The sequence below is a fragment of the Chiloscyllium plagiosum genome, chromosome 16, assembly GCF_004010195.1.
Source record: "Chiloscyllium plagiosum isolate BGI_BamShark_2017 chromosome 16, ASM401019v2, whole genome shotgun sequence".
Taxonomy (NCBI): Eukaryota; Metazoa; Chordata; class Chondrichthyes; order Orectolobiformes; family Hemiscylliidae; genus Chiloscyllium; species Chiloscyllium plagiosum.
In genome coordinates, this window is record NC_057725.1 from 2,154,364 (window position 1) to 2,163,402 (window position 9,039).

The following is a 9,039-nucleotide window of genomic DNA, read 5'->3' on the forward strand; positions in this document are numbered from 1 at the left end:
TATTTTTTGCAGTAGTTTACCATGGGGAACCTTATCAAACGCCTTACTAAAATCCATGTATACCACATCTACCGCTTTCCCCTCATCAACCTCCTTCGTCACCTTTTCAAAGAATTCAATAAGGTTTGTGAGGCACGACTTGCCCTTCACAAAACCATGCTGACTATCCTTGATCACATTATTCCTATCTAGATGTGCATAAATCCTATCCCTTACAATTCTCTCTAAGACTTTGCCCACAACAGAAGTGAGACTCACCGGCCTATAGTTACTCGGGTTATCCCTACTCCCCTTCTTGAACAAGGGAACCACATTTGCTATCTTCCAATCTTCTGGCACTACTCCTGTAGACAACGAGGACATAAAAATCAAGGCCAATGGCTCTGCAATCTCCTCCCTTGCTTCCCAGAGAATCCTAGGATAAATGCCATCAGGCCCAGGGGACTTATCTATTTTCATCCTTTCCAGAATTTCCAACACCTCTTCTCTACATACCTCTTACCAGGCTAGAGGGCTGTTCTCTCATTAGTGGAGATTTAGCTCAATCATAGAACAGAAAACACAAACAAAATTTACATGTTTATTTCAAATGCTAGGCAAATCCTTAAAGTGGAAATTAAGTCTGGGGAAGAATACCATTTATTCAAAATGCATTCCCCATATCTAAAACAATGCATAATAATACAAATATGGATAAATCGCTCATAATACTTCTAAATTTTCAATCCCAGAAGGAGACTCCTGATGAATGACCTCAGTATAAAAGAAATTAAAGCTGGTTGAAAAGTTAAGTAGTTTGGAGAGTCGGTCGTTTTGTAATACTGTGGGTAATCAGAATGAAAGTCAAAACTTATTCAACAAACAGAACACCTGCTACATTACACAAGTCTTTAGTGGCTGACATGGTGCTATTCTACTTTAATCAGATTGGGTCTCTCATTCTTTATCCGAAAACCTTCCATTCAAATAATGTATTTTTGAAAAAATGACTTTAGTGGGAATTTTAGTCCAGGTTTCTAAGCTTAAATGTCTCTGATGTTGTACGTTTTGTGAATTCAATCATTACCAGCTTGCAGTGGGAGTAGTTTGGTGCCTTGACTGGTCCTCAGACCTTACTTGGTTTACAGTCGTGGAGGAAAACCCCTTAGTGAGTCTTGTTCAGAAGCTATGGGGAGATCCAAATGATAGATTTGCCCTTTTTCAGATCCTAAAGGTTTCTGGCTTTCCCCACCCATCCTTATGACATCATCAGAGCAGGTGGAGTATAATGTAGTCTCCAACATTAATCCTTTCAGAATCATTACTTTATACAATACCTAATACCTTCACAGAGCTGCAGATGAATATATTCATTGAAATGGTTCACAGTTGCCTTTTGGTAGCTGGGTCCACCTGTTGCTCTCTAAACACAACTTAGCCAATCAGTTTTTCAAGATGATCAATGATGAGCAACAAATGTGGCAGTTCACACAGCCATGTATGAGATTTTTAGCCAAGTGTGAGGCTCTTAGGACTTAGAAGCAGTTACAGATAAATCAGATTATAACAAAGGTTGCTTTTATTCACAATTACTACCGTGATTTCATCTTGCATCTTCTTACAGTTCCATCTATGAGTTTGATTCTGTATGACAGCTACAAATGAACATTATGTGCAAATTGCTACTTCAAAATAGTACAACACTATATCAAGTACCAAACAAAATAAGTAGACATTTGAGAATGTAATTTAAATAGTAATGGATAACCTTTCATTAGAAAATGTTACAAAACTATCAAGCATTACATTTCCTTAGTGATCAACTTGTTGAAAGTGTGGGTGGTGTTGTTACAAAGATGTCGTAAACTGTGCCCACTGCTTCTTTCTACAATCACTGTACAATGTCTGTACATAGAGACATCAAAAGAAAGGAAACAGAAGGATCAATGAGATATGACTGATCCTTCACATCAGGACCATCTTCTCACACTATCCTTGTTGTTTTAATACAAAGTATAGAACCCTGTTGATCTCAGTCTTAAACATGGTCAATGACTGAGCCTCACAGCCCTCTGGAGAATTACAAAGATTCACAGCAATCCTCTAAGTGAAAAAATTCACTTCATTTTATTCCTAAATGGCTTGCCCTTTATTCAGAGATGGTGCATCTTGATTCTAGACTTCCCCAGCTGGGGACACATCCTTTCCTACCTACCCTAATCCCTGTAAAAAAAAAAGTATGTTAAAATGAGATCACCTCTCATTCTTCCAAAGTGCAGACACCATGATGTTCCCTCACAAGACATTCCCTGCATCCCAAGAAACAGTTTGGGAATGATAAAATGGAACAGGGTAGATTAGATGGGCTTCAAATCGGTTTCACAGGTTTGCGCAACATCGAGAGTCGAAGGGTCTGTACTGCACTGTATTATTCCATGTTCTATGTTAGAATGTAAGAACGAGGAGTGGGATGAGGCTAATCTGACCCTCAATCCTACCCCACCATTTAGTACGATTATGGCTGATCTCATCTCAGCCTCAACTCCACTTTCCTGCCTGCTCCCCATAACTCTTCAACCCGTTGCTTGTTAAAAATCTGTCTGTCTATCTCCTCCTCAAATTTACACAGTCCTAGCTACACTCTGAAGTAGTGAATCCCACAGGTGCATAACTCTTTGGGAGAAGTTAAAAATCACACAACACCAGGTTATAGTCCAACAGGTTTAATTGGAAGCACACTAGCTTTCGGAGCGACGCTCCTTCATCAGGTGATTGACAGGACAATCACCTGATAAAGGAGCGTCTTTCCGAAAGCTAGTGCTTCCAATTAAACCTGTTGGACTATACCCTGATGTTGTGTGATTTTTAACTTTGTACACCCCAGTCCAACACCGGCATCTCCGAATCTTTGGGAGAAGTAATTTCTCCTCATCTCTACTTTAAATCTGCTACCCTTTATCCTAAAACTATGACTTCCCATTCTAAATAGCCCGACATAAGGAAAATCATTTCTACATCTAAAATTATAGCAGGATTTGAACCCATGACCCCAGAGCATTAGCCTGGACCTCTAAATTACTAGTCTAGGGACATTGCCACTACACCCCTTTCCCTCAACATGGCATGATACCCTGTAATATGAACCATAAGGACAAGATGGTAACTGGGCATAAGCAATTTCAGGAAACGCTCAACAGGTCTGGCAGCATCTTTGAAGAGAAAACAAAGTTAACATTTTGGGCCTGGTGAACCTTCCTCAGAACTCAGAACCAGTTCCGAGAAAGGGTCACTAGACCTGAAACATTAACTCTGATTTCCCTGCACAGATGTTGCCAGATCCGTTGAGCTTTTCCAGCAACTTCAGTTTTGTTTCTGATTTACAGCATCTGCAGTTCTTTTGATTTTTATTGTGTATTTTGGTGCAGTTTCAAAATGGTCTCCAGATTACTCATTTTATCCCACACATACTCTCAAGTAAATTTGTTATTTTCTTTAATGCTAATTTGAACACATGGCAAAATGAGGCAGATGAATATGTCTAATTAATAGAAATTCAAAATTAAACCATTCGGGTTAGTGCTGAGAGGACCTCAAAACTCAACTGGCATTTGCTTGGTCTGATTAAGTTTGCCTCGATATTAATGCTATTGTAGACAATATCAGGCTGGGTCAGCATGACAGATATATATGGGCATCTTTTTGTTCACCTGTGACTGGAATATACATGCTGTGCAAATTTCACTGAGCCAACTTCCCAGGGTAACTTTGACAGCACCTCCCAACCATGTGACCTCTGTCACTGCAAGTTATAAAATAGTTACAACATTGGAGCAAGCGAGAGTGCAGCCAGTCCTGGCTCCCGTGCTCAAACATCCTCGCACCGCATTAAGGTTGTCTCCAATTCAGGTGTTTATCCAAATGCATCTTACAAGCCAAGATTGAACCTTCCTCATCCACCTTTTCCTGACAATACATTTCAGATGTGACCCACTCACTGTCTAAATGAGCTTTTCCTTCTGTCTGAAGTTCAGTGCAGGGAAATGGCTGGGGGGGGGCTTGAGCTCACTGTGGTTAGAGCGAGCCTGTTGTGTTGGTGAGGAAGGTGCCTCAGCATCTGCAGTGTCGAGAGCAAGAAGCACGAGGTTTCCACAGAGACCAGGCCACAGCAGAGGAGACTGAGCCCTTGCAGAGAGTGCACTTAAGAAAGATTATTAAACCTTTACCTCTATTCCTTATTTTCCACTTAATCCTTGGAAGGACTGTAATGTTAATTTTCAACTTTATTTCTTTAATTTTATACTTATATTAAGAACAATGGTAATGCTTTACTTTTGACTCTGTTTCTCAATGTTACTATTGTACATACATTTTGTACCAAGCTACCTTTGTACCTGAGATGGTGCTGTGTGCGGCAATATTGTACACTTTTCAATGTACTCCTGTACTTTTGTACTGGAATACACATGACAATAAAGCTTAAATCAGATCAAATCAAATCGCTCTCAGCTCCTTTGGTAATCTTTTTAAGTACATGTTCTCTGATTCTCAATCCTTATGTCATTCGGAACAGCTTCTGTCTCTCAAATATATCTGGAACCTTTAAGAAGAATGGAAATGATTAAATTCATTTGAAGATCATAACCTGGAAGTTCAGCTCCAAATCAGTCTTCAACTTGACTTGGACATATTAAATGGCTAAACAGCTTGAACCACTGTTGCAGTGAACAAACACAGATAAGCCTGGACAAATGGTCATGTTATGTGTTGCAATCAAACCATAATTCTTTAATTTTATATGGCATTGGCTTTTAGAGTCAATACCCTTCATTGTCACAGTGTCAGTAACTACACTGCAGGAAGAGTACCATCTACACGTAGCACAAAAGTGACTCCGAGAGTGAACTCAGAGGCTCCAGCTCAGAGAAACCAGAGCTGATCTATAATTGAAGCTTTGCCACCACCAGTTACAGCCTGAATGTAAATGAAATTAAAAGGCTTTTCTTTGAAATAGACATTGAAATGCCAATTTTTGCCTGGTTTGCTTCATTGCATTTTGTCTCCTTTGCATTTGCAATGTCTTTCTGAAAGGATTCCTGACATGGCAGTGTTAACATAAATTGCAATAAGATGCTGACCATGTCCACTGGTGGGGTGAGGGGATTTCTGTAAGGCGCAATCCCATCAAATTTACTGCTCAGGGCAACTGATACCTGAGACCACTTTGGATCAAAAGGTCTGAGAAGTATCTTCAGAGCTTCAATAAAACAAGCTTGAAATGTATGTAATCTGCAGGACAATGGATGTTTAATGTGGAAGAATAAACTGAAAAAAAAATGGAAATATAATGTGAATGAGAATATATCAGTTATATTCTTTATAACTCAAAGGAAAGAGCACACAAAGGTGTTACAAAAGGCAAGAAAATTTCTAATTCAAACCAAGACTTAATTCCAAGCAAAAATGAAGTTGCTGGAAAAGCTCAGCAAGTCTGGCAGCATCCGTAAAGAGAAATCAGAGTTAACGTTTCCGGCCCGGGGAGCCTTCTTCAGAACTGGGGAAGGGTCATTGGACCGAAACGTTGACTCTGATTCTTCTTCACAGATGCTACCAGACCTGCTGAGCTTTTCTAGCCATTTCTGATTTTGTTTCTGATTTACAGCATGGTTTTTATTAATTCCAATTGGCTGGCTAATGAGTTGAAGATTACCACAGTCAACACCATATCTCCAAAAACCAAACAAATACTGAGAGAAAAATCACATCATTCCACCTGTTTTATCTTGATCTTTGATCCCAATCCTTATTGCAGTCTTTGGCATTAACTATTTCAGAACCATCACCTTACCCAACAAAGACCTATACAATTATCTTGAACCTAGAAATTCAGCTGGGTTCAGATTAATTTAAACTTAGTTTAAACTTGGCAGATTTCTGTGTGAGGTGGAGTGAGAGTTAAGGACAGAAAATCAACACCCAGGTATTACTTTTTAAAATCTTACACATTATTAAAGGTATCAAATAATCTTTAGAAAAGTGAAGAAAGCTATTCACGTAATACAGGGTTCTTCTGACCTACTTTTGTAATATATGAAGCACTCAAGGTTGTTGTCTCATGTTAAAGTATTCCTCTTGACATTGTGATAGCGAGCTTGCCTCTGGTTAGGAAGCCCTGAGGCAACCAGGACCACACCAGAGAGTGCATCCAGGTGAATACTTTTACACCTTGCATCATGTTTCTGATGGTTGACAGTACTCTGATAGGGTGTTAATGGCCAGAGTGAAAGAAACAGAGAAATTGCAAGTCAGGCAGCATTTGTGGAGAGGAAAACAGCTAATGTTTCAAGTCCAGTGACCCCTCTTGTGGACAGGACATCCCCGAGCAATGTTCCACTTTGTTGGATAGGTGCCAGTATTGCAGTTGTTCTGGAGCAACACGATTTGGAGGCAAGACTTGTCCTAGACCCCAAGTCTTCAGTAATATAGATGGTTCGTTGTCAGGGCCAGTAGCCTTTTCTGTATTCAATATGGTCAGCATTACACAATATCAAGCACATGACTACTTTGTGTGATAGCGGGGACATCAGGACAAGGCCAAGATGGATCAACTCTTAACACTTCTGTCTGATGCTGGTCCCAATACTTCCATCATCTTAGAGTTCCAAATAAATCTTCTTTCTGATTATCTGTGTATTTGATGATGAGTACCTTTACTAGACTTTTCCACTTGCTTACTGAAAACAAGTCCATTCCTGTAGCTGTACTAATTGAATGTTCTTTTGTAGTACCGATGTTCTATAATTAACACAAGCTGCACTTGAATAAACTTAATGTTGAGTGTTGTACCATATGCTACTCTGATGATTCAAACTAGCTGGCAAAAGGATGTGTTGTGCATCAGTTCTTTATAATTATTTACAGTTGACAACATCTTAGGCTTGTCTCAGATTTGTAACAGTAGTCCTTTCGAACGGATTCAGAATCTAAGCTTGTATCTTAGATCTGATTAAGACCTAAAACTTGCTAAGGCAGTTTTAGTTGTTTCACTACCATGACACTAGATGGAGTGTCTTGGAGAAAAATCAACAGAAGGACTAATTTTGTTCAGTAAAGCATATCTTGTGACAGTCAAAATGAAGCAACAGTAGTGAGAACTCTGAGACTATCATGCCTCAGTAGTTGAGAAAAAAAATGCAAAGCCAAAGAAGAGAAACTTTACATCTTGAATAAAATTATTCATTGCTTTCTATGTACTAACTCTTATACTGTGTTACAAACGATCGAACATTGGTCTGGTTTTGCTCTTGGTGAAGAAATGTTGTGTTATATATTGTTAGCGTGACATCGTCAAAATGAAACAAAGATATAAAAGCCTGTTATGAAATTGAAATATAGTACAATAAAAAAACTGTGCCTGAAATTGCTACACTGTTGAATGATATGGAGAAGTTTTGCCCTAAAGTCCTTATCTTATTTTTTTCTCTTTTAATATACTGCTTTTCCTTGGATTTGAAGATAAAGGGGACAACAACAGCATCCTCCAAAATCCATTGGTTGAGGCAATTGGGTGAGTAATTTGGGACTGGTCTATCCTACTCTATATCTGTGGCCTGTCTGTGAAAATGGAGCAGATCCAAAAGGGCGATATAACAGTCAGTCTTCCTCAAGTGAGCATAGTTTGGAATTGGCAGAATAGTGAATTTTTTTTGATTTCTTAAAGCCCTTTCACTCACTTTCAGAGATGACTCTGGTGTAGCTCTTGCTTCATTATTCGTAAGTAATCAGTTCAAAACCCACCCCAGAAACATGATCAAGTAATTGGCATTAACACCTGAGTGCTAGGGTATTGAAAGTACTACCTTTCCAATCAGATGTTAAACTGGGGCCCCAACTGTCTTCTCCAGTGGAAGAGAAAGATGCCAAGCCACTATATTGAGTAAATGAGGGTATTCTGTCTAGTTTCCTATCCAAACCTCATCACTAAAGCAGATCATGGTCATGATCTCATTTTTGTCTATGGGACCTTGCTGTTTATAAACTGACATGCCTCTTACATGATATCTTGCTCGGTGTCACTGTAGCCCAGATAATCCTCAGCTGAAGAATGCATCCCCACAAAAAGTTAAGATCGAGTTGGTGAAATTCTAAACTGAAATAACCAAATTTACCAAGTGTCCCCCAGATGAAGAACTTATTAACAAAATGTCATTTATTGCAACTTTAACTTGTACAATTCAGAAAGAACATAAACTTACATTAACAGGCAAATTATGTTTCACATAAAAAGATAAATGGCTCTTTTCATAGTCTATACAACAAAGATCCATCTCACAAAACATCAAACACTGACATCGTTCCCTGTGCAAATATGGCAATCTCAGTCTTTTCAATGTTGCTACTGATGAACAGGATCATTCAGTTTCCCACGTGATTGATTCATTGTATTCACTGACAGTTATATTCAAGCTGATCTGAAAGCAAAAATTACTGGAAACCACAACGGGTCAGGCAGCATCTGTAGAGGGAGAGCAAGCCAATGTTTCGTGTTTAGATGATTTTCCATCAGAACTGACATGAAGTGTGGAGGGGGCAGCACTTATCTAATCGTGGGGATGGAGGGGGGAGATGAGAAAGGGTGTTGATGGTGCAGATTGAGTGATCGGAATGTGAGAATGTGGCAGATGTAGAAGCAACATTTAACGACAAAAGCTTACCGTTATGCAGTTTCACAGAGGAAACAATTAAAACAGGGTAGAACTGTATGACAAGCTTTGGTTGGGAGAGTTAGAATAACTAACCAATAACCTGGCAGAAATGACTAGTTTTTAAGATAACAGCCAGAATAAATTATGGAGAAACAATTCCACAGAGATTTGTTCTGATTTGAAATAGGTAAAAACAATGACTGCAGATGCTGGAAACCAGATTCCAGACTAGAGTGGTGCTGGAAGAGCACAGCAGTTCAGGCAGCATCCGAGGAGCAGGAACACCGACGTTTCAGGCAAAAGCCCTTCATCAGGAATAGAGGCAGAGTGCCTGCAGGGTGGAGAGATAAAAGAGAGG